The 17,905-nt window shown below is 42.9% G+C and overlaps 1 long non-coding RNA gene across 1 annotated transcript; it reads right to left on the reverse strand.

The window, feature by feature from the left end:
• Positions 1 to 2,302: 2,302 nt before the first annotated feature.
• On the reverse strand, positions 2,303 to 17,448 carry LOC127918489 (uncharacterized). Its single transcript, XR_008100246.1, has 3 exons — positions 17,304 to 17,448; positions 13,509 to 13,579; positions 2,303 to 3,151 (listed from the first exon to the last, which is right to left on the reverse strand). It is a non-coding gene; the product is annotated as an uncharacterized LOC127918489 (long non-coding RNA).
• Positions 17,449 to 17,905: the final 457 nt, after the last annotated feature.

The raw sequence follows: 17,905 nt of genomic DNA on the forward strand, positions 1-17,905 counted from the left end.
GTGCCATTGAGACACTGCATACCTAGAGACCATTATCCAGGCCAAGAACTAGGAAGCACTGGTTGGTACAACTTTTTGTAATCCATTTGTGAGAGTCCCCCATTAACATAACTGTACTGTTACTGGAGAAAATGAGGCTCATTATGAGGCTCACGATCTACCTAAAGGGTGCGGTAGCAGCCGTGTGTCATGAACAAATGGCACCCTATTCTCTATGTAGTGCACTACTTTCACCAGGACCCATGGCCCGTAGATGCAATCAGTGTGTCATAAACAGAGTTCATGTCATTGTTGCCCTTACCAGATCAATCACATTTATTTATAGAGCCCTTTTAACATCAGCCGATGTCACAAAATGATATACAGAAACCCAGCCTAAAACCCCAAACAGCAAGCAATACAGATGTAGGTAGGCTGTTATAAACAAGAATACATGTCATTGTTGCCCTTCCCTAAGGCAGGCTACCCCCTGTACTGTACATTCGTGATTAATTCTAAATCCATCACTGTAGCAGGGATTGTAACCCATGCAGAACAGAATAATACTGTGGTTCCTTACCTGGGTTTCCTGTGTAACACACACATTTGAAGGAGAAAGGTGAAACTTGGAGACACGTTCCATTACGACAAAATCTATCGCAGTTCTCTCGTCCAATCACATCAGAGCAGTTAGCCCCTGAGGGGAAAAGATAAAGCATGAATTATGAATAATTTAAAATTAACAAAATGGTTTAGATAAGTATCTAGATTCTACATTCGTATAGATTGGATCTATAGTATTTTATTATCTACAGTATAGATTCAATCTGGACACAGTATTTTATTCGTATTTATTCAGTATTTTATATAGATTGGATCTACAGTATTTTATTCGTATAGATTCAATCTACAGTATTTTATTCGTATAGATTCAATCTACAGTATTTTATTCGTATAGATTCAATCTACAGTATTTTATTCGTATAGATTGGATCTACAGTATTTTATTCATATAGATTCAATCTATTGTTTTTATTTGATTTGAAGAAACGTAGGGTCAACAATTACCTACAGTAATTAACAGATTCTGGAAATTAAATTAAACTGAAAGACATCATTGCAGCTTGAAAGTCTACATTGAAACTCACTACGGTGGCCCCGTTGCACAAAGTTAGTTAGTTATTGCATAATGCATTTCTAATGATAACGGTGTTCATTTCATGATTCAGATGACTTGTCATGTTTTTGACATCACAAGTTGGCTCCTAAGTCTTCTTCAGAGCCAATGTTTTAAACAACGTTTGAGAGCCATCGTTTATTGACAAAGACATGGTGAGAGAAGGAATCAAATCTAAATGAAAATGGTAGAGAGGAGGTAAAGTAACTAAGAATGCATTCAGGTGGTACAAAAACCCATTCCAGAAATAATTATGGTGATTAACACAAAATAAAGTCCTGGAAGAAAATATTGTTCACATAAATAGCCCATAGGGTATCTGTGTCTACATAACAAATAGCACCCTTTTCCCAATGAAGTGCACTACTTTTGACCAGAGCCCTATGTGTACTATGAAGGGAAAAGGGTGCAGTTTGGGACGGAATCTGGATATTCTTGAAATAAATGCATTAAGCTAGATGAGAACTAGTAATTATGATAGATAAATAATATGGAAGTATCTCCAAGCAGTAGGGTTGTAACATTAGGGTTATGTTCCAAATTGCACCCTATTCTCGATATAGTGCACTATTTTTTTTTACCAGAGCCCACAATTTAGGGAATAGGGTGCCATTTGGGACACATCCTTAGCCTCCAGGTAGGTAGGTGGATTCTGTCACGGCAGATTTAATTGCGAGAGCAATTTATTTTCGCATTTATAGTAATTGAAGGTACAACAATCCATTGAGTTTAGCATTTGGTGGATGAGTACAGGGTGTAAAGTAAAGCATCAAACCCTGATGAAGGCTATTTGGCCACAACATTGGTTAAATAAATCCACTGCAAGGAGAGATGAGTGTGCAACTTTTTCACAAAGTAGCTTAAAATGAAATCAACATTCATTTTTGGACTATATATAGCGTATCAGTGGCGGGAGGGGAGGGGATTTGTTGTTGTTTGAACTGCAGAATGCCCCTTTAAAAACATAACAGTAGTAACAAAGTCATAATTGTTAGTTGTATTCCTCACCTGTAAAATGTGGAGGCACAAACACTTATATGTTGCGTGAATGTGATCTGTCGTACCATTGCTTACACAGACTCCTTTGTTCTCACATGGGTTTTCCAAACACGCATCAAACTCTCACAGAACTTTCCAGAGTAACGCTGGCGGCACTGACAGCGGTACGCTCCGTCTTCCCAAAAGCTTGTCCTACAAACACCGTTCCCGGAGCAGAGTCGCACTAGTGGGCTGCTTCGACACTGTTGTTCCTTCACAGAGACGTTGAGACGAAGACCCAGCTTGCAGAGCTGTGAATTCCCCTCATGCGAAGCTATGAAATAATGAAGGCCCGGGAGAAGCCACTTAGGTTGCACCTGCCTAGACGCGTTCATAACATCATCGGAACAGAGAAACTGGTCTTGTGACTGTGGTGCAGTGGAACAACTTTCAAAGTCCTCCTTTGACACATTGAGGATCCTGATACCGTATAAATCCAGAGTGGCATCAATAGAAACAAACAGCTTGACGCCAAACTGCACCTCTAGAGGACAAATCTGAGGTAAGTTCCAAGTTGGCGGAACATCTGACTTTTGGGTCTCTGTCCTTTCTTGATCACCCCAACATTGGACCATACTATCACAGATGTTTTCCATGAGTGTCCATTTCACCTGAGCAGTTTGTGGTTGTAGGTGCCATTCCAGATTGGCTGGTCGGTTGCAGACTGTCTGGCTGTGAACAACTATGCAGCCATTGAGAAAATAGCTTATTATGACAGCGATGATGTGAAATGAAAGCCTCTGCATTTTTAAGTTTCTCCCTTTTGGTGCTTCCCTATTTGCTTTCGTACAGGTCTTCAGAGCTTTCGTACAGGTCTTCAGAGCTTTCGTACAGGTCTTCAGAGCATTCCTGAAGACATTTAATTTGAGGAATGTTCAGGGTAAAAGAGAATTCCTGTCTGATAAAGTCAGAGGTCCAATGAAGGAGGCTTGATGAACGTCATGGCAACACACCAACCTAAAGACAAAACAAGTAAGAGTTTGATTAGCTAAAATCAATCAAAAAGATCATATTTTCTGTCAATATGACAACCTTGAATGATGCTGCTGATGAAAAATGTAAATGTATTTCAAAAGTTCTGTTTATACTGCCTGGACTTCCAACAATGTGAACATCAACTAAACTAGTTAAGTTTTAGTCCAAACCATTTGTGTCAACATGACAACATTTTGAATGACAGTCCTAATCCTCAAAATATACAATCAAGTTTAAGTAAGTCAGTTCTGACGTTGCAGGCTACATGTATAGTTAAAACTGCAGTGACTTTACCATCAGTTGTTTGATCTGACCTAGGATCAAATACTATTATATAAGCACTAGTCTGCCTGGAGCGAGAGATGGGAAAGGCGGGTTGACACTTTTGGGACTCTTCTATTAGCAAGTAGAGCTCAATTAAGCACAAAGTATTTGAAATAATTTCAAATAGTATTTTAACCCAGGTATGGGTTGTACCGCTGCTGACCACCGAGAATGTCACATAGCCTCATTTCCTGAGGTTTATACAACCAGTGACAGCGTCAGATAAAATATTTCCTCTCTCGCTCACACACACACACAGACACACACAGACAGATCCCTCAGTGTCAAGCATGTGAGATGAGTTAAACCAGAAGCAGTTGTCTCTCTCCCCTAGGACCTTCTCTAACCCGTGTACTCCAGATAAAAGAACTAGGGAGTAGAGAGATAAAAAAGCCCTGTCTACGTCCCAAATGACACCCTATGGGCCCTGGCCAGCAGTAGTGCACTATGTAGGGAATAGGGTGCCATTTGAGGCACCCATCCCCCAGTGTTACTGTAACTGCACATTCCCACTGTCAGATCTGTCTGACTCACAATGACTGATATGAATAACTGCCTGGTGATAAAGTAATACATAGAGAAGTCTGAATACACGGAGCAGTAGTATCAATACAAGGGGGAGTGATAAAGGCAATGAGATTGGGGAGGGTATTGTGACTGAAAGCTTTGCAGGGAACTCGGTAGCGGCCTACACTGTTTGACAGAGCAAGCTGTCTGGGGAGGGATTGTTCCTGCTTTGCATTGGCAAAGATCCCTTTGACCTGAATACATTGTATTTCTATCAACGGTTGTTTTATCCACATTGTATGATTGTAAAGCAATGAGGAACAATCATGCGAGCGTACTGTAGTCAATTACATCGATCAAATGTTGACAATGCTGGACATACTGTAGTTATCTCTATCAATAATGAACCATGTTTCCAGTTTAAACATGGTGTCCTTGTATATGAAACCATATCACAATCCCTTCCCATCTATAGCCATCCCATTGAAGTGTTATCCTTTCTGAAACATTACACTGTAGTATGGATAGCAGACTCACTCACGACCAGACCAGACAGACCGTTAAAGAGTTAGAGAAAGGAGAATGACAGTGAAAGAAAAAGGACGACAGAAGAAAGAGAGAACCTTCCAGTGCAGCAGCCCTGTAGCAGTACCATCATCAACAACCAGGCCTGGAGCAAAACCATAATCAACAACCAGGCCTGGAACAGTACCATCATCAACAACCAGGCCTGGAGCAGTACCATCATCAACAACCAGGCCTGGAGCAGTACCACCATCAACAACCAGGCCTGGAGCAGTACCATAATCAACAACCAGGCCTGGAGCAGTACCATCATCAACAACCAGGCCTGGAGCAGTACCATCATCAACAACCAGGCCTGGAGCAGTACCATCATCAACAACCAGGCCTGGTGCAGTACCATCATCAACAACCAGGCCTGGAGCAGTACCATCATCAACAACCAGGCCTGGAGCAGTACCATCATCAACAACCAGCCCTGTAGCAGTACCATCATCAACAACCAGGCCTGGAGCAGTACCATCATCAACAACCAGGCCTGGAGCAGTACCATCATCAACAACCAGGTCTGGAGCAGTACCATCATCAACAACCAGGCCTGGATCACAACCATCATCAACAACCAGGCCTGGAGCAGTACCATCATCAACAACCAGGCCTGGAGCAGTACCATCATCAACAACCAGGCCTGGAGCAGTACCATCATCAACAACCAGGCCTGGAGCAGTACCATCATCAACAACCAGGCCTGGAGCAGTACCATCATCAACAACCAGGCCTGGAGCAGTACCATCATCAACAACCAGGCCTGGAGCAGTACCATCATCAACAACCAGGTCTGGAGCAGCACCATCATCAACAACCAGGCTTGGGGCAGGGCAGGGGCAGTACATTACCATCAACAACCTTCCTTGATTAACAATTTGCAATTGTTTATAATGGGGCTCTCCAACCCTGTTCCTGGAAGCGACTATCCTGTAGGGATTCACTCCAACCCTAATAAAGTGCACCTGATTCAAATAATTAATTGGTTGATAAATTACCACTGGGCTTGGAGCGAAAACCGTACCGTTTGGGACACAGTCGGAGACAGGAAGGAACGATGCCATTGTGTTCCTCAGCTCACCATCTCTCTCACGGTACAGTCGTTCAGGGAGGGAGGTGAAGAAAAGAGCATGGAAAGTCTGTACTGATAACACAAGCTTTACTGTGGATAAAGACAAATCCAGCTGCCCTTTACTATGCAAAGATTGTATAAATACTGTACATTTATTTGTATTCATAAACAAATCAACTATGTTGCTATAATTAAAATAATTATATTTATTATATTGGGTAATAGACCAATAATAACGAGACTGGACAGTATAATTGTTTTACTGTGTTTCTATAGTTAGAAGAATAATCTCTATACGTGTGGAGGTTAATTACTATGTAATCAGAGGCTCATGATTACTGAACAAACAAAAGGAAACCACAACTGGATACATAGGTTGTCTCCCAAATGGCACCCTTTTCCCTACAAGGGACCTACCCCCATGGGCCCTGGTCAACATTAGTACAGTAGTCGAAAGAAAAGAGTGCCATAGAGTACCACAGTATGAGTCATTAATACCCATAACACCTAGCAGTCAAACAGGGAAATGGTTCCAATCGTTTTCCACCACTAATTTTTCCCATAGTGGATTTTAGAAACACTTCAAATAAGGGCTGTGTTTCGTGTATTCTTACCCTGGCATGACGTTTTAATAATCATGTAAATCTCTCTAGGACAAGGTGACTTTTATCAATATAGTCGCCTGTATTTATCCACAAAAAAATAAAATGCTAATTTGCCTCTATCATAAAGAACTACAAATACCATGGTGATCTGGATGAGACTACCAAATTGAAGCAAAGGTAAGAATCTCTTGATTTGTCTACTTTGACGCTAATTAGCATTTTCGAATATGAGACCAAATACAGGCGACTATATTGATAAAAGTCATCTTGTCCTAGAGAGATTTACATGGTTAGCAAAATGTCACACCAGGGTAAGAATACATGAAACACAGCCTTTATTTTACGTGTTTCTAAACTCCCCTATGGAAAAAAACAATTGGAAAGCTTTCCTTGTTTGACCACTAGGTTTTATGGGCATTATGACACCTCCACTGTGGGGCTCTATTTGGGAGTATCCATGTTGTCAACAGGAACTGTCAGACATACTGAGGTATCAGATCCTAGCCTAATTATCAGCCTGGGAGGTTTTCTTTGAAGTAAAGGTCAGAGTACACCCAGGACTATAATCAAATACATGATGGGTATTATTCCAGACCTGGGTACAAATAGTATTTGTTTTCCTTTCAAATACTTTGTGTGTTTGATTAAGCCTGTCTGGAGAGCCAAATGGGTCACATGTGCGCTTTTGGGACTAATCCATTGTGACAAGCAAGATCCATGAAGCACACCTGAAGTATTTGAAAGAAAACAAATATTATCTGAACCCAGATCTGACAGGTATCATCTTTCATTAAACTCACCAGATGATACATTTAGTCAAGAGACAGGTCCGTTACCATGAAAACCACCATACATATCAGAATTAGGAGGCAAGGCAATAGACTTTCATCTTGGATGAATTTCATGGGTAAATTAAGCGAATGCAGCAGAAAAAAATGTTTCTATCATCCAACCTTTGCTGTAAAATCTGTATCCAATAAGCATATTTGAATTAAACAACAACTCTATGCTTAATGTCTCAGCCTGCGTAGGTAACGCGTTTGCACCGAGTCCTTATTTACCATTATGAGATGTGAAATGAGGTTTTACATTACCAGTGAGAAGGAGCAACAAGCTTGAAGAGTGCTCTATGATTGATATTCAAATTCAAGCACAGGGGCACATGTCATAATATTGATGTATGAAAAGGGCTGAGAGAGCGTATTCATGCAACAGGCCTGGTCTAAAGAACCATGGCTACACCCCAAATAGCACTCTGTTTCCTAAATAGTGCCCTTCCATTGACCAGGGTCCATAGGGCTCTGGTAAAAAATGGTGCACTGTGTAAGGAATACTGTAGGGTGCCATTTGGAATAAAGACCACTACTTTCTAGATATGATAGAACCCAGATGAACAGGTAGTCTCTGAGTTCTCCTTCCGTTCACACAAGGATCAAATTGGGCGTGCATGGGGAGAGGAGGAGGAGAAGAGGTAGTCTCTGAGTTCTCCTTCCGTTCACACAAGGATCAAATTGGGCGATGCATGGGGAGAGGAGGAGGAGAAGAGTTAACCCAAATAACAAGGTGAGAGGGGTAAGGGGATGAATTGAAGAGGGCATGGTAGTCTGTAGAAGAGCGACCTTGGGGGGAGATAAACCGAAAATGATCGACATTGCCTTCCTCTTACCGAAGCAATGCTACACGACGTTCCAGTAGATTGTTGTAGAACCATTATCTAGTCAACAGTAATAGCCTATACATTATGTTGATTCCTGCTATGAAAGTGTGTGCCTGGCCCTGTTAGGCTGTCGCCTGTTGTGTGGGCGAGCCACTCTCACCCCTCTTCCCACTGTGACACGGAGGAGGGAGAGATGCATTCTGAGAAGCACAAGCATATGACCATTACTCAAAATGCTATTGGGAACAAATACAGTTTTCATAGCAACTACTGTCATTCTAGTTACAGAGAGGACAGTCACAGCTTTCTGCGAGTATATTATGTATTTGTCACCTCTTAACAGAGTTCATGGCACCACTTTACAACCGGAGTTGGCTGTAGTATGGTTTTGGTGGAGTGGAGAGCACCATTTGCAGTGAATAGGCCTACATCAAGTAGCCTCGGCCTTGCTCTGGAACGGTTTTTAGAACATTAGCCTACATTTACTGACAGATTCATCAATTAGCCTACATGGCTAATAGATATATAGCAACAACATAATATTTAGAGTTAGAAGTGTTGTGAGTTCCCACTTCCTCACGTGGTGTATAATAGAGCCTATAGGTCAATGCACAAGGATGTCTGCGAATTCCCTGAAGATATATATATTTTTTTATCATTCTGGGGCCTCATATTGCATAGAAACTATTCTAAAATACTACTAACAAACATCATTTTGAATGTTCGTACACATAGAAAAAATGTCATTTATCAAACAATTATATGCACACCGGTAAAACTGTTGATAAATACCAATTGTTCTCATCCTCAGTGCACGCGTGTGACCTTGGCTATTTGCATTTCGAAACGCCCCCAATTAACCATATATGGTCAAAATCATCCCTTTAAAAGGCCATGGGGAATATATACAAGGCCGTACCATGAAATAGCCTACAACAGTGCAACCAAAATATAGGTGTTCGTGCCAGAGGTTGAGTACAACCAAAAGGTTTTATTTGGCTCCCTCAGTCGTGGTTTGACCAATAAAAATAATAACATAGCAACAGAGGACCATTAGGACAATTCACGTTGCCTTAGCAATGGAAAATATATACAGAGCAAAAATATAAAACGCAACATGTAAAGGGCTCCCGAGTGGCACAGCGGTCTAAAGGCATTGCATCTCAGTGCTAGAGGTGTCACTACAGACCCTGGTTCAATTCCAGGCTGTATCACAAACAGCCGTGAATGTCAATTAAGCCAGGCTTAATCGCACCTCTCTAATTCAGAGGGGTTGGGTTAAATGCAGAGGGAAGACACATTACAGTTGAATGCATTCAGTTATGCAACGAACCTGGTTTTCCCTGATGGTGTATGGAAATGTTGTTCTCAGTTCATTTTGCATCCAGAACATAAAACATTGGCACATCGGGGGATGTGAGATGCCGATCAACAAGCTCCAGCTGAAAAGAGCCCGTTGCCAAAAACCAAAGGGTGGATTGCACTTTGATGTTCACCGAAACGGCATGGGTTCGCCTTTCTAAAGAAGGTCTTAAATCCTTGCAAAGATTCTTAAGATTGGTTTTGGGAAATGATATCTGATGAACCAATCTGTACCTCCTGCAAAAAAAAAGTCCCACCCGTCTCTAAAAATGCACTCTCTGCAAAATGCAGCGTTTGCCAAATTTTCCAACAGAGCAAGATCTGCCATCTCATTTGATTTCCCATTATCTCAGTGAAACAATGGTTACACTTTCACACATACCTTTAACTTAACAAATTACTGTACTTTATATGGATTATTATCGTAACAAATGCACTGATGTGGTCAAATTATATATAGCCTGTCAAGATATGTTGCATGAATTCACAATGGAAATACACCGCCATGCAATCTCCATAGACAAACATTGGCAGTAGAACGGCCTTACTGAAGAGCTCAGTGACTTTCAATGTGACAACCATTATAGGATGCCACCTTTCAAACAAGTCAGTTCATCAAATTTCTGCCCTACTAGAGCTCAACCCGTTGTAGCGCGTAGCATGTAAAAACCATTGTTGCAACACTCACTACCGAGCTCCAAACTGTCTCTGGGAGCAACGTCAGCACAATAACTGTTCGTCGGGAGTTTCATGAAATGGGTTTACATGGCTGAGCAGACGCATAAAACCCGAAGATCACCATGCGCAATGTCAAGTGTCGGCTGGAGTGGTGTAAAGCTCGCCGCCATTGGATTCTGGTGCAGTGGAAACTTGTTATCTGGAGTGATTTTATTTATTTCACCTTTATTTAACCAGGTAGGCAAGTTGAGAACAAGTTCTCAAATGAATCACGCTTCACCATCTGGCAGGCCGACGGACGAATCTTCGGGTTTGGCGGATGCATATTGTTACTGTAAAGTTTGGTGGAGGAGGAAAAAAAGGTCCTGGGCTGTTTTCATGGTTTGGACTAGGCCTCTGAGATCCTGTGAAGGGAAATCTTAACACTACAGCATACTACAATGACATTCTTCTAAATTTGTGGCGACAGTTTGGGGAAGGCTCTTTCCTGTTTCAGCATGACCATGCCCCCAAGCACAAAGCCAGGTCCATTCAGAAATGGTTTGTCGAGATCAGTGTGTAAGAACTTGCCTGGTCTGCACGGCTGACCTCAACTCCATCAAACACCTTTGGGATTAATTGGAACGCCGAATGCGAGCCAGGCCTAATCGCACAACATCAGTGCCCAACCTCACTAATGCTTGTGGCTGAATGGAAGCAAGTCCCTGCAATAATGTTCCAACATCTAGTGGAAAGCCTTCCCAGAAGAGTGGAGGTTGTTTTAGCAGCAAAGGGGGACCAACTCCATGTTAATGCCCATCATTTTGGAATGAGATGTTCGATGAGCAGCTGTCCACATACTCACGCAGTGTACATGAGGCCCCTGGATCCTATTTTTACATTTTGTACATCAACATATCAATCATATATTCCCTGGATTTGTGAGCTTCATTTTTAAAATCTCCATCTCAGTTGTCTTAGTTGGCACTGGAAAACAACGTGTCTAGAGCCCGTCACTAATGTCAAGTGGTTACACTTATCCATTAAATTTATTTTCTTCATGTTGTATTCATTGTTATCCAGCAAAATAGTTACATTTCTCACGATGTGTATTTAGTGTCCATATCACCCAGCTCTAATCAGGATGACATTGGCTGACTCATAGGAGAGAGGAGTAACGAGGAGAAGCTGAGGGAGGGAGGGGGTGAGAGGGGCATCTAATGCTCCTGTCGTGCTCGATGTCAGCTTGGATAATAGGATGACAATCACACACGTGTGCTGAGGCCAACGGATCAATAACACAGTATTGGTAAATCTCTCTCCTATTCTTTATTTTCTTTCCTTGCTCTCCATTTCTCTTTCTCCATCCCTCGCTGGCAAGAGACACTTGCTTGTGCTAATTTATCACATGGAAATAGAATTGCCTGTATCGGTTCTTCCAAAGGGTTTAGACATGAGAATATCTTCCAGATGCTGAGGACGAGACATGATGTAAGCTGTGATTTAATGGAAGTGAGAGAAAATGTACACCACAAAATATTGAGGTTTAACATTAGTTAAAACATGGGGGGAGAATGTAAAACATGTTGCAAGCTAATACTGTAGATCAATATTGTGACTGTTTGGTTTTTCCACCTGGAATCCCTCCACTGGTGTACCACAGAAAACATAAACCAATCGAATGAATGAATGAATCCCAAACATTTGATTGGTTGTCAAAATACAGGCTAAGCTATATTGTGAATAAATACCATGTCAATGGTAAACAAATTCAGGAAAAATAAGCAATTCCAGTGTTTCCCAACGGTGGAAAAGTTAGCGAACTTCCTGCAAATCTACACATTTTGCCATGAGGCAGAGAGAACATGTTTCAGTTTGAAAGAAAATGTCCTGCAAATCTACACATTTTGTCATGAGGCAGAGAGAACATGTTTCAGTTGAAATAACATTTCCTGCAAATTTACTAATTTTGCCATGAGGCAGAGAGAACATGTTTCAGTTTGAAAGAAAATGTCCTGCAAATCTACACATTTGGCCATGAGGCAGAGAACACGTTTCAGTTTGAAAGAAAATGTCCTGCAAATCTACACATTTTGTCATGAGGCAGAGAGAACATGTTTCAGTTTGAAAGAAAATGTCCTGCAAATCTACACATTTTGTCATGAGGCAGAGAGAACATGTTTCAGTTAGAAAGAAAATGTCCTGCAAATCTACACATTTGGCCATGAGGCAGAGAGAACACATTTCAGTTTGAAAGAAAATGTCCTGCAAATCTACACATTTGGCCATGAGGCAGAGAGAAACGTTTCAGTTTGAAAGAAAATGTCCTGCAAATCTACACATTTTGCCATGAGGCAGAGAGAACACATTTCAGTTTGAAAGAAAATGTCCTGCAAATCTACACATTTGGCCATGAGGCAGAGAGAACACGTTTCAGTTTGAAAGAAAATGTCCTGCAAATCTACACATTTTGTCATGAGGCAGAGAGAACATGTTTCAGTTTGAAAGAAAATGTCCTGCAAATCTACACATTTTGCCATGAGGCAGAGAGAACATGTTTCAGTTTGAAAGAAAATGTCCTGCAAATCTACACATTTTGTCATGAGGCAGAGAGAACATGTTTCAGTTTGAAAGAAAATGTCCTGCAAATCTACACATTTTGCCATGAGGCAGAGAGAACATGTTTCAGTTTGAAAGAAAATGTCCTGCAAATCTACACATTTTGTCATGAGGCAGAGAGAACATGTTTCAGTTTGAAAGAAAATGTCCTGCAAATCTACACATTTTGTCATGAGGCAGAGAACACGTTTCAGTTAGAAAGAACATTTCCTGCAGATTTACACATTTGGCCATGAGGCAGAGAGAACATGTTTCAGTTAGAAAGAACATTTCCTGCAGATTTACACATTTGGCCATGAGGCAGAGAGAACATGTTTCAGTTTGAAAGAAAATGTCCTGCAAATCTACACATTTTGCCATGAGGCAGAGAGAACACGTTTAAGTTTGAAAGAAAATGTCCTGCAAATCTACACATTTGGCCATGAGGCAGAGAGAACACGTTTAAGTTGGAAAGAAAATGTCCTGCAAATCTACACATTTTGCCATGAGGCAGAGAGAACACGTTTAAGTTTGAAAGAAAATGTCCTGCAAATCTACACATTTGGCCATGAGGCAGAGAGAACACGTTTAAGTTTGAAAGAAAATGTCCTGCAAATCTACCCATTTTGTCATGGCTTGTGCCTTGTTCTTATACTATCTGACTGACTCAAACATAACAAATCAATAGGAGCCCCATGCCATGACATTTTGAAATTTTAAATTCTCCCTGCCTAGTTTTTATTTCGATTAGTTGTCAAAGATTATCTTATTTAAAAAGATATTGCTCCATCTGGTTTTAGTCATTTAAGTTAACACTAAAAATGTTTTACCATCCTGAAGTGATTTTCTAAAGATGCTTTGTTTCCCATGTTAAATAGAGGAAAAACTGGATTGAAAGAAAGAAAGAAGTCTGTAGCTTTCTTGCCTGGGGACAAGATCTCCCTCAGGTCTGATGAGCTGCCCCCTCTGGGCAAAGGAGTCACAACAAACCTTTTTCCAGGAATGAGACGTGATGCCTGGTTTAGTCCGACTGCAGTCAGTCATAGAGGTCACACGCCAGCCTAAGAGAACATGAAACAATTAAATAATGTAGGCCTACTAATTATCACCAACAATCCCACACATCTGATTAGTAGTCCAAGAGCTGTGTAGAGACAGTGAAAATCAGGGATAGTTGTAAACCTGAAGCTTATCAATAATGGAATGTAGATCAATCACAATTCATTCTGTATTTGTGTAGCCAGGAAGCAATTTAAAAAATGTAGAAAAAGGATGAGGAATGCTGCAAGATGTCTCAGGTCTGATGAGCTGCCCCCTCTGGGCAAAGGAGTCCCAACAAACCTTTTTCCAGGAATGAGACGTGATGCCTGGTTTAGTCCGACTATGGTCAGTCAGAGGTCACACTCCATCCAGTCAGCCAGCCAGTCAGTCAGAGGTCACACTCCATCCAGTCAGCCAGCCAGTTAGCCAGCCAGAGGTCACACTCCATCCAGTCAGCCAGTTAGCCAGCCAGAGGTCACACTCCATCCAGTCAGCCAGAGGTCACACTCCATCCAGTCAGCCAGTCAATCAGTCAGAGGTCACACTCCATCCAGTCAGCCAGCCAGTCAGTCAGAGGTCACACTCCATTCAGTCAGCCAGTCAGAGGTCACACTTCATCCGGTCAGCCAGTCAGCCAGCCAGTCAGTCAGAGGTCACACTCCATCCAGTCAGCCAGCCAGTCAGTCAGACAGAGGTCACACTCCATCCAGTCAGCCAGCCAGTCAGTCAGAGGTCACACTCCATCCAGTCAGCCAGCCAGTTAGCCAGCCAGAGGTCACACTCCATCCAGTCAGCCAGTTAGCCAGCCAGAGGTCACACTCCATCCAGTCAGCCAGAGGTCACACTCCATCCAGTCAGCCAGTCAATCAGTCAGAGGTCACACTCCATCCAGTCAGCCAGTCAGTCAGTCAGAGGTCACACTCCATCCAGTCAGCCAGTCAGTCAGTCAGAGGTCACACTTCATCCGGTCAGCCAGTCAGCCAGCCAGTCAGTCAGAGGTCACACTCCATCCAGTCAGCCAGCCAGTCAGTCAGAGGTCACACTCCATCCAGTCAGCCAGCCAGTCAGTCAGTCAGAGGTCACACTCCATCCAGTCAGCCAGTCAGCCAGCCAGTCAGTCAGAGGACACACTCCATCCAGTCAGCCAGTCAGTCAGCCAAAGAAGCCAAACCAAATAACTGTCTGACAAATCAACCAGCTGTTTTGTTTTGTTTGATATAAGGTCAGCCAGTAACAGTAATACAATCTTGCATTTCACTGGCAAGCTCCCCGATCACATATATCACTTGTTGAGGAGGAATTGTCCTCTGAACACTGACATCAAAACACTTATTTACTTGTCGGTTTGCTGACAGTTGCATTTGTCACGTTTGAAAAGCAAGGAAGAGTCTCACTAAGGACCACAAAATAAATGACCATGATTTGCAAATGTGTTACAGGCCTATGGATTCACACAGGCACACACACTGTACACTCAAAGGCCTCCTGCACGTTCTTTCCCTCTCCTCCCTCCCTCCCTCCTGCACGTTCTTTCTCTCCCTCCCTCCTCCCTCTCTCTCCTGCACGTTCTTTCCCTCTCCTCCCTTCCTCCCTCCCTCCTACACTCCCTTTCTTTCCCTCTCCTCCCTCCCTCCCTCCCTCCCTCCTGCACGTTCTTTCCCTCTCCTCCCTCCCTCCTGCATGTTCTTTCCCTCCCCTCCCCTCCCTCCTGCACGTTCTTTCCCTCTCCTCCCTCCCTCCTGCATGTTCTTTCCCTCTCCTCCCTCCCTCCATTACACGTTCTTTCCCTCTCCTCCCTCCCTCCTGCACGTTCTTTCCCTCTCCTCCCTCCCTCCTGCACGTTCTTTCCCTCTCCTCCTCCCTCCTGCATGTTCTTTCTCCCTCCCTCCCTCCCTCCCTCCCTCCTGCACGTTCTTTCCCTCTCCTCCCTCCCTCCTGCATGTTCTTTCCCTCCCCTCCCCCTCCCTCCTGCACGTTCTTTCCCTCTCCTCCCTCCCTCCTGCACGTTCTTTCCCTCCTCCCTCCCTCCCTCCATTACGTTCTTTCCCTCTCCTCCCTCCCTCCATTACGTTCTTTCCTCTCCTCCCTCCCTCCATTACGTTCTTTCCCTCTCCTCCCTCCCTCCATTACGTTCTTTCCCTCTCCTCCCTCCCCTCCATTACGTTCTTTCCCTCTCCTCCCTCCCTCCATTACGTTCTTTCCCTCTCCTCCCTCCCTCCATTACGTTCTTTCCCTCTCCTCCCTCCCTCCATTACGTTCTTTCCCTCTCCTCCCTCCCTCCATTACGTTCTTTCCCTCTCCTCCCTCCCTCCATTACGTTCTTTCCCTCTCCTCCCTCCCTCCATTACGTTCTTTCCCTCTCCTCCCTCCCTCCATTACGTTCTTTCCCTCTCCTCCCTCCCTCCATTACGTTCTTTCCCTCTCCTCCCTCCCTCCTGCACGTTCTTTCCCTCTCCTCCCTCCCTCCTGCACGTTCTTTCCCTCTCCTCCCTCCCTCCTGCACGTTCTTTCCCTCTCCTCCCTCCCTCCATTACGTTATTTCCCTCTCCTCCCTCCCTCCTGCACGTTCTTTCCCTCTCCTCCCTCCCTCCTGCACGTTCTTTCCCTCTCCTCTCCTCCCTCCATTTCCAGCAGAAAGGTTGCAGGTCAATACAGAGCACTGAGGAATATGATGATGAAGAAGCTGTTAAATAGACATGTATATAGCTTCTGTCCCAAATGGCTACCTATTCCCTCTATAGTGCACTACTTTTGACTAGGACGCATGGGGTATCCCATAGGGCTCTGGTTAATGGTGCACTACACAGGGATAGAATTTGGGATACATTTATATCATTTCACTATTGATTTCCCGGATCAATCCAATTATCTGGAACACCCATAAATCCTGATGATTATTTCTTAAACCACCCAAAAGCATTGACTTATTACAGGCTTTCATTATATCGTTTATACCTCTAATTGACTGCTTTAATTACAGTGTATGAGACCATACTGTATGCTACGTGTGTAGGCTATCAATAAGAAGTGCAAGTTCCACATCCAGGAACCTGTACCTCTACTTGATATGATGTGCTTATGACATCCCCTATGAAAACGTAGGACTCAAAGACCAACCTTGTCCATGGCATGTGTCATTCACACAGTTCATACATAGGTCTGATGATCGAATTATTGGTGGATACTGGTGTGTTCTCTGGTGATAAATGTCAAGTGCCAACGGTGTATAGTACCATCGTCTCTAGAATCTAGAATAGACTGTGGAGAATATAATGAGTCACAGGCGCTCCCATTCTGTAGACAATGTCAAGAATGCGTTTGTTTTCTACAGTTAATAACACATTATATTTTACCACTCGTAAATGAATTTGGTAGCCAATACATTTTTATTAAACTACGACGTCGTCTCCGTTCGCACAAGGAGGACATAATTGCTATTCTCCAATCACCAACTATAGCCTATGGCGAGTGGAGGCAATTACGGCACGGCCATGATAATGCCTGGCTACATGCATTCATTTATTCGCAATTATAATGTACACAAAGTAACCGTAGACTATTTCAGCAACATCCACCACGTCTGCCCCCGCTCTAGAAATGCTCAAGGCCCTGGGTTTAACTAGGATATAATCTGACGACACACAGGGCCATCTGCTGCTCGCGCCTCTATGTTCGAGCTCCCTGCTCACCAATTTAGTTTCGCGCGTCGTTCAATACAGAATTATCACATACGTGTATGCTCACCCTCAGTTGAACATGTTGCAGCAGCACACTTCGAATGATGGTTAGTTGCAAAAGTACATGGAGTCATATGTTTCCAATTTAAAAAGGATAGCTACAATGTTTTCTTTGGACATGTGAGACAACACCGGAAGCCTCGGTGAAGGACCTGTTGCTACGGAAACCTGACGCTTAGAGAGCTTTCAGGGCTCGAGCAGCAGGTGTTTCTCTGAGCCCATGATGAGAATATCGGAATAACAAAGTCATGGATATGAGAGAGCCTAAAAGCAAAGTTGGCTATAGGAAATTATACTGATTCGAATAAGACACAGGAGTAGATATTGAGCGCATTACAGTTTTGCAAACAATATAATATATTTTCAGCAATATCGGCAAGGAGATTCATGCAAAAAATGATCTCAAATGTCCAAGCATATATGATAAGACCAAAACTTTGGCAAATGTAATATAGCAATATCTATTAAATTAAATAAATAGTGAATCTATCAATATTGTCATTCATCAGATCAGACATAGCCCAAACAAAACAACACAACCCAATCCAGCCAGGGTCAAGACCTATAAAGGTCAGATCGGTTGGTCTGTCAGAAACAATCATGCTTTTA

Source organism: Oncorhynchus keta, unplaced genomic scaffold (genome assembly GCF_023373465.1).
Source record: "Oncorhynchus keta strain PuntledgeMale-10-30-2019 unplaced genomic scaffold, Oket_V2 Un_contig_14327_pilon_pilon, whole genome shotgun sequence".
In the NCBI taxonomy this organism is placed as follows: Eukaryota; Metazoa; Chordata; class Actinopteri; order Salmoniformes; family Salmonidae; genus Oncorhynchus; species Oncorhynchus keta.